This window comes from Xiphophorus hellerii, chromosome 14 (genome assembly GCF_003331165.1).
Source record: "Xiphophorus hellerii strain 12219 chromosome 14, Xiphophorus_hellerii-4.1, whole genome shotgun sequence".
Taxonomy (NCBI): Eukaryota; Metazoa; Chordata; class Actinopteri; order Cyprinodontiformes; family Poeciliidae; genus Xiphophorus; species Xiphophorus hellerii.
In genome coordinates, this window is record NC_045685.1 from 20,041,969 (window position 1) to 20,062,070 (window position 20,102).

General features: G+C 37.4%; 1 long non-coding RNA gene across 1 annotated transcript; it reads right to left on the reverse strand.

The window, feature by feature from the left end:
• Positions 1 to 3,310: 3,310 nt before the first annotated feature.
• On the reverse strand, positions 3,311 to 18,126 carry LOC116732423 (uncharacterized). The gene is made up of 3 exons (XR_004341782.1): positions 18,064 to 18,126; positions 13,181 to 13,185; positions 3,311 to 3,321 (listed from the first exon to the last, which is right to left on the reverse strand). It is a non-coding gene; the product is annotated as an uncharacterized LOC116732423 (long non-coding RNA).
• Positions 18,127 to 20,102: the final 1,976 nt, after the last annotated feature.

Consider the following 20,102-nt stretch of genomic DNA (forward strand, 5'->3'; position numbering starts at 1 on the left):
AGTCGATAGAGGGCAATGTGGAATTTATGCAGCTAGGTGCTATACCAAAAACTCCACTTCAACGGACTATTTTTGAGAGATGTAAATCTTCTCCCAGGAGTTTAAGCACAGCAGAGAATAAACCTCAAAATAAGAATCCCACTGAAAGTGAAACTGAAGCTGCAACTTATGATCATAATGCATCTCAAACTGTACAAGATTACCCAGATGTGGCTGTTACTGCTGCTAATGAAAATTTTAATGTTGTTATTCAAAGACAAAATGACATAGCAGAACTCATTGTCAGCCAGCAAAACCTGTCTTTGTTACCTCCGAGAAATATTTCTGTGTTTGATGGTAACCCATTAAAATACCAGTCTTTTGTTCATGCATTTGAACAATTAATTGAAGACAGGACTAAAAATGATAAAGACAGACTGTATTATCTAGAACAATTTACATCTGGTTTGCCAAGAGATTTGGTTCGCAGCTGCTTACATATGGAAGGAAGTAAAGGCTACAGAGAAGCTAAACAACTTTTAAAGGAGCACTTTGGAAATGAAATTAAAGTTTCTGGAGCTTATTTGGATAAAGCCTTGAACTGGCCAGCAATTAAAGCTGAGGATGGAAAAATGCTGTATGCATATGCAATGTATTTGAAAGGATGTTGTAATGTAATGCAAGATTTACAGTACATAGAGGACCTTGAAATCCCATCAAACTTAAGGCTGCTAGCATCCAAACTACCTTATAAACTGCGAGAAAGATGGCGAACCACAGCTTATGAAATACAACAGAAAACTGGCAGGAGAGTCAGATTTAAACATCTTGTTGAGTTTGTGGAAAATCATGCTAACATGCTTTTGGATCCTTTGTTTGGAGACATTCAAGACCAAACAACAACCAAAAAAACATTCCCAAGAGGCAAAGGTGAACTAAAATCAATAAGAGGTAAAAACAGCAGCTTTGCAACATCAATAGTTACCGAGAATACAGGATGTGCTATAAAGCAATCAGTTTTGCCTCCACCACCTCCTGAAACCACACCCAGTCCCATTATCCCTCACTGTGGATTTTGCAAAGGAAAACACAACTTAACTGACTGTTTGCATTTTAAAACAGAGTCACGTGATAGTAAAGTTGCATTTTTAAGAAGTCACGGATATTGCTTTGGTTGCCTACGAAAAGGTCATTTAAGCAAAAATTGTAAGAGGAGACTAATGTGTCAAGTTTGTCAAATGAGACATCCAACAGTACTCCATATTAAAAGTGCAAAAGTCTCAAAGCAGGACAGTCAAACTGAGATTGAAGAAACTCCCATAAGCAGTGCTCTTGTTTCAGCAGGTGACTCAACCGGGGCCGGGAGAAAATGTGCACTTGCAATTGTTCCCGTCCGAGTTAAGGTGGCAAAAGGGGACAAATATATTCAGACCTATGCTTTCCTTGACCCGGGCAGCACTGCAACGTTTTGTACTGTAAGATTAATGAACCGACTAAATTTGAAAGGACGCAAAACAGAGATACTTCTGCGAACAATGGGACAGGAAAAGCCTGCAGAAACCTATGAGGTTAGAGGACTAGAGGTGGGAGATTTGAAAGGCTGTACATACTTGGACCTGCCGAAGGTTTACACACAGGATAAAATACCTGTCTCAAAAGGAAACATCATCACACAAGCTGATCTGGAGATGTGGCCTCATCTCAGGGGTGTCCATTTAAAGAAAATTGAGGCAGACATTGAACTCCTCATTGGAACTGACATTCCTCGAGCATTAGAGCCATGGAAAATAATAAATAGTCATGATAATGGACCATACGCAGTGGAAACTGTACTTGGATGGGTGGTAACTGGACCACTTGGTGTTGATAGTACCGCAGAATATGCTGGGCCTATTGCAGTGTCAAGTAACAGAATTTCTGTTACTGAATTGAAGGATCTGCTCATCAGACAATATAACCAGGATTTCTCTGAGAACTTATATGAGGAGAAAATTGAGATGTCTGTTGAGGATAAGTGTTTTATGGAGATTGCTTCTGGCTCATTGTATATTAAAGATGGACACTATCACCTACCACTTCCTTTCAGAAATAAAGATAAAGTTATGCCTGATAACTATAAAATGGTTAAGGAACGCACACAGCACCTTATGAAAAGGTTTAAGAAGGATAGGATGTATGCAGAAGAATACACATCATTTATGGAGGACATTTTGAAAAGGGGCTATGCAGAAAAGGTTCCATTTGAGCAGCTTTGCAGGGAGGATGGACATGTCTGGTACATTCCACATCATGGTGTTTACCATAAGCGAAAGCACAAACTGAGGGTGGTGTTTGACTGTACATCCTCATATCAAGGAACCTCTCTGAACAAGGAGCTCCTCCAAGGGCCTGATTTAACAAACGCCCTTATTGGGGTACTGCTAAGGTTTCGCCAAGAACCAATCGCAGTAATGGCAGACATTGAGGCAATGTTTTATCAAGTCTATGTGGATGAAAAAGACAGAGATGTCCTGAGGTTTCTGTGGTGGCCAGAAGGGAACATTAACAAACCTCTGGAGGTTTACAGGATGAAAGTTCACCTCTTTGGCTCTATATCATCCCCAAGCATCGCTAATTTTGCTCTGCGTCAAACTGCTGCTGACAACCAGAAGCATTATTCTGATGAGGTTATCGAAACCATTAAAAGTAACTTTTATGTGGATGATTGCCTCCGATCAGTGGCAACAGTAAAGCAGGCAATGAAGCTTGTCACAGATCTCACCAAAATATGCAGTGAGGGAGGTTTCACATTAACAAAATGGGTCAGCAACAATCATGAAGTGCTGGCAAGTATCCCTGAACATCACAGAGCTGGAGCATTTAAGGAACTAGATCTAGACAAAGAAAAGCTGAAAGAACAAATAACAGTTGAGTCTGCACTTGGACTCCACTGGGACACTCTCAGTGACACCTTCAGCTTTAAAGTAATCATCAGGAGTCGACCTGCTACCAGAAGAGGTATACTCTCCACAGTGAGTTCAGTATATGACCCATTAGGATTTCTTTCTCCTTTCGTCCTGAAAGCCAAACAATTACTCCAAGAACTCTGCCAAACCAAATATGGATGGGATCATGTCATTCCCCAGGAATTTGCAAAGCCTTGGCAAAGATGGCTCAAGGAGTTAAATCTGCTACATGACTTTCAAGTTGCAAGGTGCATAAAGCCTGAAAACTTTGATCCTGTGGAAACTGCTGAATTGCATCACTTTTGTGATGCAAGTGAGTCAGGCTATGGTACAGTAAGCTACCTCAGATTATCAAATCACCAAGGTCAAATCCATGTCTGCTTCATATTTGGAAAAGCTAGAGTGGCACCTCTAAAGCAGATGACCATACCCAGACTGGAACTCACAGCAGCAACATTGGCTGTAAAAGTGGATCGAATGCTAAAGAAGGAGCTGCAATTACCACTTACAGATTCAACTTTCTGGACAGATAGTACATCTGTGTTGAAATATATTCACAATCAAACGAAAAGATTTCACACTTTTGTATCCAACAGGATTGCAGTAATCCATGACCTCTCCCACACCAGCCAGTGGAGATACATAAGTTCAAAAGTCAACCCAGCCGACGACGCATCAAGAGGGCTTTATGTGGAATCTTTCGTAAGTTCAAAATGGCTGACCGGTCCAGAATATCTCAGCAGAGAAAAAAGAACATGGCCGAGGCACACAGAAGGTCTGGAAGAAATACCAGCAAACGATCCTGAGGTGAGAAAGGAGATCACAATCTACAGTGTGATAGTGGAGGATCAACATCCAGTATGCAAGCTAATCAAGTATCATTCATCATGGAACAAACTTCAGAAGTCGGTAGCCTGGATATTAAAAGTGAAAAGACATCTTCTACTGCTAAGCCAGCAAAGAAAAAGTCAAACTCACCTGTCTTCAGGAGTGATGAAAAAGCTGAAAAATCAACATGAAACCCAAAACCTGTCTGTGGAGGACATGCAAAATGCAGAGAAAGCTATAATTTGTTTTGAACAAAAACGCTACTTTGACTGTGAATTTACTTACTTGGAACATGGCAAACCTCTTAGTTCAAGAAGTACCATTCTCAAACTGGATCCGATGCTTGATGGTAGCATTTTGAGAGTTGGCGGCAGGATAAATAAAAGTACAATGCCAATCCACCAGAAAAACCCGATCATTTTACCTAAAGGTTCACACATATCTAACCTCATCTTACAACAAATTCATCACCAAGTTGGACATTCAGGAAGGAGCCACATGCTCTCCAAGCTAAGGCAGAAATTCTGGCTCCCACATGCAAACTCTTTAGCCAGAAAAATTATCAAGAGCTGTGTATTCTGTAGACGCATACAGGCAAAACCTGGTGAACAGAAGATGTCGGACCTTCCTGAGGACCGTTTATTTCCAGACCTACCTCCTTTTAGTCATGTTGGCATTGACTACTTTGGTCCTATTGAAGTAAAAAGAGGACGAGCTCAGGTGAAACGATGGGGAGTCATATTCACCTGTCTGGTGAGTCGAGCTGTCCACCTGGAGATGGCCAATTTCTTAACCACAGACTCATGCATAAATGCTATACGCAGATTCATCTGCAGAAGAGGATCAATGATGAGCATCAGAACAGACTGTGGGACAAACTTTGTGGGAGCACAAAAGGAACTACAAGAAGCATTAAGAGAGCTAAATCATCAGAAAATCCAAAAGGCTCTTTTAGTAGAGGGAATAAAATGGATTTTTAACCCTCCTTATGGGGCTCACCACGGTGGAGTCTGGGAAAGACTAATACGTCTAATCAAAAAGACCCTCACATCTATTCTAAAGGAACAAACACTGGACGATGAAACCCTGTCAACAGCACTATGTGAAGTAGAAGCCATCCTAAATGACAGGCCAATAACTTCAGTGTCAAATGACCCCAATGACTTAGAACCACTAACACCAAACCATTTACTCCAGCTGAAAGGGAAGGCAACCATACCACCAGGAGTCTTTGACAAAACAGATCAATATTCAAGAAGAAGATGGAGACAAGCACAGTATCTTGCAGATCTTTTCTGGAGACGTTGGATAAGGGAGTATCTCCCACTCATGCAAGAACGAAGCAAGTGGAACAGCAAAAAGAGGAACTTCAGCCCTGGAGATCTGGTTGTTATTGTGGATAACTCGGCACCAAGGAGCGCATGGACAATGGGCCGTGTTATGAAGACTTTTCCAGATGCCAAAGGCTTTGTTAGAAGTGTTTTGGTTAAAACCAAAGCCAATGTTATCCAGCGACCAATAGATAAGCTCTGTCTTTTAATGGAGGCAGCAGGATGAAATAAAAGTCTTTCTAATATTTACTATGGACTGCTTTAAGCATTAGAAATGTTGAGAGGCTCTAGATAACATTTATAGACAAAAGGATTATGAACATTGATTTTTAAAGATCATGATTAAATTTATGTCATGTTTTTGCTAGATACTAGGCTCCTATGAATATTATTTTTGTAATTGTTACTTTGCTAAGGCTAACAATTAGGGGCCGGGATGTTGGAGCCTATTAAGAAGTGGATTCATTTATTTTTGCTAATGTATTAAGGTTACAGATCTAAATTTATATAAATAATATATCTATTGTAACTTGTTTATTTATTTGTTTTGTTTAGACCCTCCTCCTTATCAGGTGACCTCCTGCTGTGATTAGGCAGCGGAAGCAGCTGCTGCAGGGCATCTGATTGTTTGGTTAAGGAGCGAGGGGTGAAATAGTTTTTCCACCGTACCAAATAAAGTTTAATTTTACATTTTTGGAAAGTCAACTCGGAGAGTGTTTCTGTTATTTTTGTACATTGATAAAGTCACCGTTTGCCACCAGAAAACTTTCCGCGAGTGCTTTAGTTTGGATGAGTCGGAAAACCCTCCTCCTAGAAGCTACTCTGGCACCTTTTGATTTTTGATTTTTGTTAAAATCCAAGAGTAGCCGTAACAATAAGTAAATAAAAAGGTATTTTAAAATATTCAAACCTCCTGCTGTGCTCCTCAGTGGTACTGATGACACAACAGAATGCCTCATTAGATCTAACCAGGATGTAGTTTAAGTCCCGGGTTTAGTTTGGTGTCAGCACATCCTCATTCTTGTTCAAGTACAAGGAAAACGTTTAAAGAAAATTGTTTGTATTTTGCATTAACTTCCTGACTGTAGATGTCAAAATTACACCCATCTGCATCAACTCATCAAAAAGACTTTTTTGTGAATGTGTGTATTCTGCAGCCCACATCGCCCAGCACAATCACGGCTTAAAGGTAAGTCCTGCATTTTAGACACTCAGTATTTAAGCCTTGGGAATGTTAGGATAGGTTTGTAATTTTTTATTTGGAACTTAGTTGATAGCAGTTCACAAAAAATTTAACTTACTGAAAATAATGTAGGATTCTGGCAAATCCCATTCTAATGTAAAATATGACACATTACTGGATAATAGATATTTCCAGTTGCTATTTTTTATTGTAAATGTTGTTTATTGGTCATTGCATTTGTACTAAATGCCTTACTGAAATATATGAAAACAAAGTTCCTCTCCTTTCAAAGGAGAAAATAAGTGCTTTTAGAGGAACACAATATTTCAGCCTGAATCTCACACTTTGTAATGTTTCATTTTCCATTGGGACAAGAATTAACCAATCATTTTGAGGTTTAGGTCGCTTAGTCCTACCATCACACACAACTATCATTGAGAATTTGAAAACATTTGCTCTTTAATTACCAAAGCTATGTGGAGGGAACCAAATATTTCAGCTGTCTGAAATAATCTGCTTCTCCCTCCTTAACATAGGAACTAATTATTTCAAAAACTCCTTAGGTGTGTTCATAATCAGATTATAATTCACTTAAAAACATTCTTGATTCCTCTGTATCAATTTGTTACTCAGAATTATCAGTTAAAACAAAAGAAAGGAAAAACAACCACAAATCAGTCACCCAACAAGCCCAACAGGGGGCGACAAAGACATAAAAAACTGTAGCGTCTTAAATTGCAGTCACAAAAGCAAACTAAAAACATTCAGGGATTTTATCCATCTGTTGTTCCAGGTTTTTAGCTACATTTCATATTTAGCATGATATCATATTATGCTCTTGTGATTAAAGATCAAGTAAAGAAAGGATAAATACATAAACTACTATCCTCTGATAAACTGTCGCCCCTGCATGGCAGAAACGGCTTTCGGTGTGAAGAACAAAAACATTGGTTTCAGAAATATCTTGTTTCTATCTCATGTTCTAGGCTGAAGCACTGTTTACTTTCTTTCACGAGGTGCTTCATTCACACTTTCTGCTTTGAATTGCAAAGTTTCTTATCTTCCTTGCACAGAAATTTGTAAATGTCCAATGCTTATATATACAAAGGCAAATAGAACTACGCACACCGTGCATTGTTCTTGCTTGTCTAATATCACCTACACAGTGTAAGGTGCTTCATTACTTTCATTTTCCCAAGTTATCTATGGCAGATCCATTTCACAGGAAAGTATTATCTGCAGCATCAGTAACAGTTGTGATATAAAATAGACTCCATTACCATGTCATCTATACTTAAAGCTTGGGTTCTCTAGATTCTCTGGAACTTAACGGCTTTACAGCTTGTTAGCTGAATAAGAAAAACAACAGATACAAACCTGAGAACCTAAACAGGATAAGCCTGTAATCCCAAACTCATGCATGCTAAATTCTAGTAGGTACATCTTTGCATATAATATATTTGGATCCAGTCTGACGTGATGTGATGAGAAACTTCTCCACAGCTCTACCAAAACAGGAAAACACAACATTAAAAAGATGCTTCACAGAATTAAATATGCAGACGTTAACTGATTGTGTGCACTACAGTTAGAACTAATGTTTTTTAAGATTGTCAAACTAATGAAAATATGAACAAAGACATATTTTGTGCTGCAGTAGGTGTGATATGATTATGAAAACTAAAAGTGGAAAGGTGTTGGCATGGGGGGTCACTGACTACGTGGCCATCACACCAGTTTTAGGTCAATATTTGGAAATTACCAAGAAAATACAAAAGAACCAGCAATTGACCAGTTTTAGAGAGAACATGTGGTCAGACAAAAACTGACTGTTCTCTTCCATCTCCCTCTGTTTTGCGTAGGATTTAGGTCACATTCAGCTGCTGTGTGAATGCAGAAATCTGTCCCACTAAATCACTAAACCAAACCTACACTAGCACAAAGTCCACTGACAGTAACTTTCACTAGTAACTTTATGCTAACAAGACTCCCATCATTCTCAAGAGCTACTGGCCTGCTGGTTTTAGATGCATCCCTGCTAAAGTACACCTGAAATTAATTAATTTCTCATCATCAGACCTTTGCTAAACTTAGTTTCAATGCTGAAGAGATAACTCAATCATTTGATTGAACTGTGTTTTAGCAGGGATGCCTCCAGTCTTTACTTGAAGTCTTACATGTTTGGGTAAAAAGACATGATGAGAGTACAAGTCCCCTATGCTTCTCCTAAACTGTTGACCGCCTGTTCAGACACTCAACGTTTAGTCTAACAAAGTACAATGTTGGTGATAAAACACATTGAATGATGCAACTGCTCATTCTATGAACTCTAGAAATGTTGAACTCTACTAACTCAAATGACACTGATCTGCTTTCATCCTTATTCTTTTACTGTCACACATCCTGGAATGTGACAGACAGTATATGCATATGTGGCATTCATGGAAGAGATGCATCTCTACCATGAATGCCACGCCCATCTGCAGCACCTTTAAACATGCAGAGCATCTCAAGACTTTGTCTATGTATGTCTTGAAGCCTTGAAGCAGTCATCCGCTTGTCTGTGTCGTGAAATGCATTTATAGTGTTTGGATGTAGAACATATTTTCTTGACACTGTTTTATTTCAAGCTTTCACTGATGGATTACAGGCTCATCATGTTTGGGCTCTCAGGTTTGTGTCTGTTGTTTTTTTTACTCTAACTTCTTAAAGTCTTTTTTCTTTTAGACTTTCTTCCACAGTGGGAAACTGAGACAGAGACGCAACCTTAGAAAAAGGTTCAAATCAAAGTAACGTGTTGAAAATTTGCATGTGTACTATGTACATTTTGTACATGTGGATTTTTATAGTGTACACGAAAATGCACATAAAGTGTGATTGGCACTTTCACCTCAATGCAAGGAAGTCGTGGGTCCAAACCTTTCCTCAACTTTTATTTACATTAGAATTATCAATATTATCTATAATTTCTAGAAGTGTAACTTTTGTTTATAGTTTCAACTAATTATTTCTATTGGGCTTACACCAGGGTTTTGTGATGGCTACACCAAAACATTAACTTTGCTGTCCTTTCTTGATAATCTAAAAAAATCATTAGTGTCATTTTCCATTCAGAAGACCAATTTTGAGCTATAACTTTCAGGATGATTTCTTCAACTGATGCTGGAATATGTCTATTAAATTACACATTTTTTCTCCAGATACAACAATATATTGAAAAAAACCCACTTCTGTTATCACTAAAAATTAAGGTATTTGTTTCTGAGTGCATTTTCAAACTATAATCTGGCTTCTTCATTTTGTCAATGGATAATGTGAGCTTCCTTGCTAAATATTTTTTTAGCCAATATTGGAAAATGAGACTACTTCAGCATCTTTACAATGTTCATAGGACAAAACAGATTTGTTTATAGTGTTTATGATAGCCTGACTGATTTGTTTAAACTTTTACATGATGTCAAACATTTAAGCGGTGTGTTTACAATACAGGTGCGCCTGGATTTAACTATGATCTTGTCAAACAAATCAATGAAGTCCCACTGAGATTTCTCTAACAGTTTAACGGTATACTAATTTTAGTTGGCTTGCTTAATGTTACATAAATATGTTTTTTCTGCTATTATTCGGACATTTAGCAAATTGTTTTTAATATATTTTTTGTAAATGTCTAATTTCAAATGTACTGATCTGCTGTTTCCACATTTTGTTTCTGTTTTGATGGCAGTTTTTCTCCAAACGACTTCATTGGTCTCTGTAGCTGCTGGTAAGACTTTACATCTTATTATGAAAGAGAGACTTTTTCTCACCACAAATCTGTTAGTTGTATTTGCAGTCTGTTGGTTGGTCGTTCAAGAAGGTTCAGGTTGAGAAAGGATTTATAGAATAATTTTCTCATTGAGCTTACTGTAAAACCTGCTGTTTAACAATTAAACATGAGTCTCCTTTGAAGGACAGCAAAGTGAAATTGGTCATAAAATTTCTTAAAATGAGTTTTATTTGCAGTGTAGTTTCTTAAACCTAACAGCAGCAACAGTTTCAAAATGAAATGGAGTGAGAACTTTCTGATCATTGTTCACAGCAAACATCAGAGAGATCTTCAGAGACTTAAGTCTCTGTAGAAAAATGGTCTGCAACTGGATTTAACATGTACCTGTCAGACTGTGGAATTGCATTTAGTGATAATTATGGAAGATATTGTGATTTTACTTAGCCGTTAATCTATTCTTGGGTTCAGGAAAATCCATCATTCATATTCTCTCAAAATCTGATAGGTCAAAATAAAAACAAAAGTATTTGGTATCTTTAAACTTATAATGTTTATCTTCTGTTTTTTTCCACATGTTGTATTTGATGATGACCAAGCTTCTTGTACTGGCTGTCAGTGTTGTGCTTCAGGCACAGAGTGCATCACCACCAGTGGAGTTGTTCAATGCCTTGACCCCTGTGCCACCTACACTGTGGTGAATGATGCATGGCGTTCAACAAAGAATACGGATAATTCAATCTTACACTGTGACCGAAACATTGCCTGGAGTGGTTGGTATCGCTTTTATTTGGGTCAGACCAGCGCTCAGATGCCAGAGAAATGTGTAGCAGAACAAAGATGTGGAACTCATGCTCCTTTATGGATAAATGGGGCTCATCCAGTCCAGCTTAATGAGATTGTAACTCGCAATGTGTTTGGTGCCTGGTCAGGTTCCTGCTTTACTTTTGCCTCAAACACCATCCAGATCAAACTTTGTTCAGGATACTACGTCTACAAAGTTCAACTACCAATTTCGTGCAATCTGGCATATTGTACAGGTACTGTTTTATGGTAATAATTTACAAAACATTAAAAATGATCTGTTTTCTTTTTATAACCAGATGATTTCAGTGTGCACACACGTGCACCCACGCCCACACACACATACACAAACCCTAATTAACTGATCGTTAAATTTTTAGAAATTTCAGTTATTTTCTTGACCGAACCAAATGTGTAGCATAATCTTTATGTTTGGTAAAAGAAAAATAATGATTTATATTGTAATGCGTGTACTATTTATCTGTGTTAGAAATTCCACCTTTCATAGTACTGGCACAAAGTGAGACCAGCATCACTCTACAGTGGAGCGCGACCACCACCAGCTTTGTTCTCCAGTATAACGGCACAGAGACAAACATCAATGCCGCAGATGGATCAGTAACTTACACAGTCTCATCTCTGACTGCTGGAACTATATACACATTCACTCTCTACACTGTGATTGGGAATGTGAGAAACAGTGGACAGCAACTGACAGCTGTCACAGGTAAGATATTTCAATGACAGATCTGGTGGCTTGGACCACTATGTTTGGATCATTTGGGAGAAAACCCAGTGAAAGACTTAAAGATGTCTAAAAGAATTATATAGATGGCTGAAAACATTAAACAACCTGTAATAGTTTTGTAAGGGGAAAAATGCAATGGAAAGATCAATAATGTGTTTACAACATAGATGCAAAAAGCAATCATATATTCCCTCTGCTCTACATAATTGTGTCATTGACTAGGACATGTTTGTGGTGGTGTTTGTTTTTTTTTTTGTCTGAGCTACAAGATACAGGGAACTAATATAAGAAAACTCAACTGCAAAAATCTAAACTGTGCCATTCATGAACATCTCATTTATCTGCATCAGCTCCTCAAAATGCAGAAGGATTTACAAAGTCAGGACAAGATGAGACCAGCATCACCCTGCAGTGGAACAAAATCAACAACACCACCAGTTTTGTTCTTCAGTATGGTGGCACAGAGACAAACATCAATGCACCAGATGGAGATGGACCAGTGATCCACACAGTCTCATCTCTGACTGCTGGTACCCAATATGCATTCACTCTCTTCTCTGTGTTTGAGAACATCAGAAGCAGTGGACAGCAACTGATAGCTGTCACAGGTAAGACATTTCAGACAGAGAGTCACTGCTTCTTTGCATAAAAAGCAGTCAGCTTTTGTGGCCTGGACCACTATGTTTGGATCATTTGGATGAGGTACAAATGGGAGAAAATCCTGGAAAAGACTTATAGACATCTAGATGTAAATTCCAGACTAAAGGTGCGCTTGTAGCAATTTTAGAAATAAAATAAATGTTGTGCTTATACATTGTAATATCAGATGTTTACTCTGAAAGATATTGAGGATTTTTCAACTTTTAATTTAATCCATATGGTAACATAAACAAATGCATACCTAAATGCTGTTTTTCGAACACTCCTTGAACATAGCTACCTTTAAATATATGTAAGGATCAGTAACACAAATTACGTTGCTTATGCTTTTTTACTAAACAGTGCATGAAAAACGTTCTACTATAGCCTCTTGTGGGGTCAGAGGTACTTCATCCATATTTATGATATCACGAGCCTGATGGAAGTCTCTTTATCTTTGATTGAGTGAATGTGCCTTTTAGTTATTGCATTGAACCTCTGTGAGCTACTCGTCAATTTGATCGCTCTACTGTTACTGAAAAATGTTTCTGGTGGGATGAAAAAATTAAAAATAAACATGCATTAGCTGGATCTTTGTGTAGGCCGCAGTGGTTAAAAAATGAGGGGGGAAAAGTAGCGGCTTATAGTCTGGAATTTACGGTAAAAGGAATATATAGATGGCTACAAATATAGAACAACCTGTTATAGCTTTGTAAGGTGAGAAGATATGATGGAAAGATCAATAATGTGTTTACAACATACATGGCAAAAAGCAATCGTATAATCCCTCTGCTCTACATGACTGATTGATTGACCTGGACATAGTTTTTGTCTGAGCTAGAATTAAGATACTGGTAACTCATAGATATACAAGAAAACCCAATTGCAAAAATCTAATCTGTGCCATTTCTGAACATCTCCTCTTTCTACATCAGCTCCTCAAAATGCAGCAGGATTTACAAAGTCTGGACAAAATGAGAGCAGCATCACCCTGCAGTGGAATAAAATCAACAATAACATCGGCTTTGTTCTTCAGTATGATGGCAACGAGACAAACATCAATGCACCAGTTGGAGATGGACCAGTGATCCACACAGTCTCATCTCTGACTGCTGGAACCAAATACACATTCACTCTCTGCTCTGTGTTTGAGAACGTCAGAAGCAGTGGAGTACAATTTGAAGCTGTTACTGGTAAGATATTTTAGAAACTGGAGAGTCTCTGCATCATAAGCCGTCAGCTTTTGATGCAAAGAAAGCATCAAAAGTGAGTCACTAGTCCAAGCCACCAGTGTAAATCATTTGGATGAACATCTCTGAACATCTCATTTTTCTATATCAGCTCCTCAAAATGCAGAAGGATTTCAAAAATCAGGACAATATAAGAGCAACATCACCCTGCAGTGGAATAAAATCAACAACAACACCAGCTTTGTTCTCCAGTCTGATGGGACAGAGACAAACATCAATCCACCAGATGGAGATGGACCAGTAACTCACACAGTTTCATCTCTGACTCCTAGAACCATATACACATTCACTCTCTTCTCTGTGTTTGAGAACATCAGAAGCAGTGGAGTACAACTTGTAGCTTTCCTTGGTGAGATAATTTACGTCTTTATAATGTATAAATGGATAGAAATAGAGCTTTGGCAACCGCACTTTTACAAGTCAACTGCAACAGGAAAGGTGGACTTTCACAGGAAGTGCTTTTCACTTAAAAACTGCCTACTTATATTAACTTCACTGACAAAAATATACATACACAAAACTTTTGCATTTTGTTTAACTTAAAGTAGATTTTGCTTCAAATGGTTTTATTTCAAATTGAAAGAAATAACTGACACAAATTGAATAAAGTAATTATTTTAATATTTCAATAAACATATGAGTTCAAATCTTCTTTACCCCAGAATTGTTTGATGTTCATTCATCCAATATATTCTTGTTTTTATGTTGCCAACCATCATTGTGCTGGAATCTGCTTGACCTTCAACTAAAGAACCAAGTAAGTAAATCCATCTGTAAGATGCTTGCAGTTATTTTTTCCCTTTAATAAATTAGCCTACTCACCAAATTTGATTTAAGTTTTGAAGATTTATAATCAACTGTCAATGCCAGCAGTCAATGAGATCCCTGAAAGTAAAGCTATGCGAAAAGCTTCAAGTTAGCTCAATTTTCTCTCTCTTGCTGGAAACTAGATGGTAATAGTTGTGTTAAAGAGTTTACCAAATAATTAAACCATTGTTACACTAGTGTTCATTTCTGAACTGTATTGAAAATCCCCAAAATTGCCATGCAAATTGTTATATTTTGACATAATCATTTAATTATGTCTTTTTGTGTCAACAGGCCATATTATTAGAATGAAACTGCAATTAAATTCCCAGACGCTACTGTCAGATTCAGAGATGGAAGACGTTTTAGTAGAGGTGAGACTAGCCTTTGTTGAACTTTGTATCTTTTTAGGTTTAACTATCATTCAACATAAATTTAAATGACTTTCAGAACTTTAAAACGTGATTTGTTTTTCAGTTCTTCAAAGTTCATGGTTTATCACAGTTTTCCCTGAAGGTTCGCATCATCAAACCATGAAGAAATCCAAAGATGAAATTGTGGATCAGTCCAGTTTCTTTAATGAATATTTACTTCTGTCTTTGTTCTCTTAAATTTAATATATTACCAGTCACATGTATTTACTTAGAAAAAAATTATCATTGCTTAATTAATATTTTATCATGTATGACTCTTTTGTCTAACTAGTGGTTCAGATGGGTTTTTCGTTTGCTTTTATAAGTGGAATTTATTAGGATTGCTGTCATTATCTTTTTATGTATATATTGTGTTGGTTTCTGTTGAGTTTAACGTTGTCTATTTTCTTTTTACTCTGTTAGATTAGAATTTAATCAACATTATTTGTTTTCAAATTTGAATAATGTTCGTTTTTGCTATACAAACATTATTCGAATTGCTTTATACGACCTACACTTTATTGCACTTTAATGTGATTTATAACCCCAGTCAGTCCAGATCCAAGTTGGCAACATCTGCTTGGGTTCTGATCTACACTAACTATTTGAGGCCATATGTTTTGGACATATAAAATTATGTAAGGAGGGTTTCCTTCACACTTTGAATCAGCTTACTAGGCAGAAACAAGTGGAACAGGACACACATTTTACTAAATAAAATATTGCCTGCTGTTCTTTATTTTTGTCATGCTAAGCTGTAAGATTAGTATCATATCAAACCATACTGAATTTCTTTCAGACATACTTTCTTGTTTCAGTCTTAAAAAGACCAATTGTCTTATTTTGAATTAAAGTGACACTTTTATTAAGATGTGAGGATAAAATCATCTAACTCCGGTCTCAGAAATATGTTAATTGAATAACCATGTCTAATCCTGTGATTATTTTACTAAATAGAAAGTATTTGATTACCCCTGTGGGGGTTTTTCTGTCTTTCCCTCCTTGTTCATGTGTTTGTTCAAATGTGCACCGATCCTTTACCTGCTCACAAGAGTATAACAAAACACCTGTCTCAACTCAAAACATGCAGCTGCCCACAGTTAAATGCTTTCAGTTTACTTCTGAATTTTGAGATAGCTCATTTCTACGCTTTTGTCGCCCCCTGCTGGGTTCTTTGGGGTAGGTGAGTTGTGGTTGGGTTGTTTTTCACTTCTCTTGCTTTAACTATCCATTTTCTAATATTTGAGAGAAATATTTAAAATCAGACAAAATAAAAATATTCACTCTTATAACTTGGTGACATTGGAAGTTTTTTTTAAGTGGTTTATAATCTGATGGTAGGCTAACTGCACATAAGTGTTTCAATCTACCAAATAATCTGCAACTGGTTAGTCTTTCCCAGCTCTGCCAGAAACCTAAAAGCTGGAAATTTTACATCAATTAAAATACCTTACGCAGAATTTGACAGAGAGGACATAGTTTTTTTTTTATATGCTTAGCATCCCATCTACCCATTCCAGTAGATGGCGGTAATGCGCATCTAAACGTTGCTTGCTAACCGTCATAAAAAGATTCTATTATTATTTTTGTCACTTGAGCAACAGCATCAACGATGGTATGTGACTGTGCTTTCAATGTTTCATAGTTATTTACAGGTTTTTCAAATACAGAAAATTCAGCTAAAATATTCTAAGTGCTTTATTAGCTTCTATCATTCCATGAATATTTGCTTTGCAACAAGTTCAAAGTGGTGGTGCAGGTAGTAGCAGGTAATGTTTTTGTCCCAAAATCAACCTTATTTTTTATGCAAGCTGGACTATGACAAGGCTCTCACTTGTCAATGTTTAAATATTAAACAAAGGATAACTTATATAAGTACCGGTAAATAAAAAGGTATTTTAAAATATTCAAACCTCCTGCTGTGCTCCTCAGTGGTACTGATGACACAACAGAATGCCTCATTAGATCTAACCAGGATGTAGTTTAAGTCCCGGGTTTAGTTTGGTGTCAGCACATCCTCATTCTTGTTCAAGTACAAGGAAAATGTTTAAAGAAAATTGTTTGTATTTTGCATTAACTTCCTGACTGTAGATGTCAAAACTACACCCATCTGCATCAACTCATCAAAAAGACTTTTCTGTGAATGTGTGTATTCTGCAGCCCACATCGTCCAGGACAATCACGGCTTAAAGGTAAGTCCTGCATTTTAGACACTGAAATGCAGGAGTATCTAACCGAACACTGACGGTCGTCCCATCTGCGCAAAGAGTCAGTATTCACTGAAAAAAGTCTGACACAGAGCTGTGGTCCATAGAGGTCATTGGGTGAGACTGGATACCAGTTTCTGAATGTATACTCTCCATCGCCATAGAAACTGCTGTCATCTAGAGACCATTTCCAGCTGTTGTACAGCTCATCATACAGACCTATCCAAGCCTTGCCTGTTAAAAACAAACAAAACAGGTTCATTACTTATAAAAGAAGTACAGAAATATAAGCCCTAAAATATTTTCTTTTCTTTAAGTATTGCAGCTTTGGAAAAACGTTTATTTTTTTAAATGTATACAGAATTGGGAACCAACGTGTGTAGTTTGACATGGTATTGAGAACAGCATCAACATCAGCTGAGGTTTCTATAGTGGCCAAGTCCGTGTAATCAAGTCTGCAGACACTTTGAGCGCTGGTCCAATCCAGAGACACGTTTACAAAGTAATACTGGCGAGTTTGGGCAAAGGCGATGCTGAACTGAGCTCCTGAAACAGAAAATAATCAGGTTGAGGAACAGCATGTTTGGAGAACCAAAACAGATAAAAATCAAGAAATTTGACATGGCAAGAAAGGTAACGCAGAAACATTATCAAAAGTCAGTTTAATAATAATGTTTAACTTATTAAAATGTTTCAGCCAAGAGATCAAAAGTTGAAATAATTGTGTAAGCAATAACGACTTTAAATTAAAATACTTGATGGCTCACCTGAAAGGTGCCCAGTTGGTTTCTGCTTTATAGTCAATAATAGTTATTTTAGGAGGCTGACCCAAGTAGATTTACCATCCTTTAATACTACTCAAAAACTCTAGAAAGAGTTCAAACAATATTTTATTCTACAATTTAAACTGATTTATCAATAAAACAAAAAGGTACAAACCTGTGATGAAGATGAAAAGCAGTCTTTTATCCATGATTTGTATTTCTGAAAATATTAAAAGTTTAAAAAACTATTTTCTAAAGTGTGCCAATTTTATTTTATATTAGTGTCAACTACTAAGTTGCGAAATAGAAAAATGCAAATCTATCATAACATTCCCAAGGCTTAAATTAAGGCTAACGCAATTTAGTGTGTGGGTATGGATGTTTGTCTCTGATCCATTAAACTGGTGCTGTTGTTGATTTTATTCCACTGCAGAGTGATGCTGCTCTCATCTTGTTCTGATTCTCTGAAGCTTTTTGCATTTTGAGGACCTTTGCCGAAAAATAAGAAGATAGATTTTACATAGTATGCCCCCAATTTGAGACTGAAACAAATCCATGCTCTACATATGCAACAGTAGGAAGGATACAAGCACCTATATCTTGCTGATAAGATACATGTCACAGATGCTCTATAACATGCGTTGCACAATACATATGTGTACATAATAAGCAAATTACATTACTGCTTACCAGTAGCAATGGTGATGTTTACACCACTGCTTCTAACATTCATAAACACAGAGAAGAGAGTGAATGTGTATCTAGTTCCAGCAGTGAGAGATGAAACTGTCAGAAGTAATGGTTGTTGTCCAGCAGGTGCTGCTATATTCAACTCTGTTTCATTGTATTGGAGGATGAAGCTGACATTGTTATTGACTGAATCCCACTGCAGAGTTTTGTCTCACTACTGCTGCTTCTTTTTGCTGTCTTCAACTGTCATCAATTAGCAATTTAGCTTAATTTAGGTAAGGACTCAACCTGCGCTTGATGAGTTCTCCTTAACTGGATGAGACTATGGAAAAGCACAGCGTTTGGAAGAGACACAGACCCCCAAACGATAATATGCGAGAGTCCGCTGCATGCCGTCACCACAGAGCCAAGTAGAAATGGTACCCATATGCGCACTTTTCTTCAAGGGTGCAACTGTCACCCATCACTCACCTTAACGCAGTGTTTCTCAAAGCCGGTCCTCAGGTGTTTCCCTTCTGCCAAAAACCTGACTTGAATAAATGCACTCATTGAAACATGATACCATGCAAAGGAGGCAGTCATTTGAATCAGATGACAGAGACACAAATAAAATATGCAGGTCATTCATTGGCCCCCACGGATCGGTGTCATGCGAAATTCAGTTCTTCTGTTAAAATCTTTTTGCCCTGCGTCGGGAGCGAGCACCGCAGTCAGAAGGACGGATCCGACCAGTTTCGATTCTCTGCAATATGACTCGCATAATCACGTCAAGGTTGTAACTTTCCATTTAATCGACAGCAACAAAACAACAATAACAAAACTCTTAAACGAATAAATAAACTTGTTTTTGTGCAAAGTTCTTCAAACGACAGTTGTGTGGGTTTTTTTAAGAGAATCGGAGACTTTTTCCAACTTTTGTCATCTTCACTTCAGTCTGACATGTTAGTCACTAAACACTTTTTTTCAACACATTGTCTGTATTTGTAATTTTTTATTTGGAACTTAGTTGATAGCAGGACACGAAAAATTTAACTTACTGAAAAATTTGTAGGCTTTCTGGCAAATCCCATTCTAATGTAAAATATGACACATTACTGGATAATAGATATTTCCAGTTGCTATTTTTTATTGTAAATGTTGTTTATTGGTCTAGAATAATAAGTCATTGCATTTGTACTAAATGCCTTATTGAGATGTATGAGAACAAAGTTCCTCTCCTTTCAAAGGAGAAAATAAGTGCTTTTAGAGGAACACAATATTTCAGCCTGAATCTCACACTTTGTAATGTTTTAATTTTCCATTGGGACAAGAATTAACCAATCATTTTGAGGTTTAGGTCGCTTAGTAGTACCATCACACACAACTATCATTGAGAATTTGAAAACATTTGCTCTTTAATTACCAAAGCTATGTGGAGGGCAGTGTTGTAGTACTCGAAAACGGTCTTGGTCTCGAGACCGGTCTTAAGACCATTTTTTGATAGTCTCGGTCTTGTCTCGGACTCGACCACATTTGGTCTCGGTCTTGTCTCGGTCTCGGACATTGAGGACTCGGTATTTTATTTCAAGACCGGTCAAGACCACAACTGTGAAAATAACGCTAAATCATCAGTATCAATTTCTTTAAGATCCTTCTTTTTATTGGATGCACTCCTGATTCAAATCCAAGCAATAACCCGTCTCATTGGTAAATGCATGTTGTTGTTTTTTTAACTGCTGTCGCCCCACCCCCTTTCACCTTGAGCGCGGACT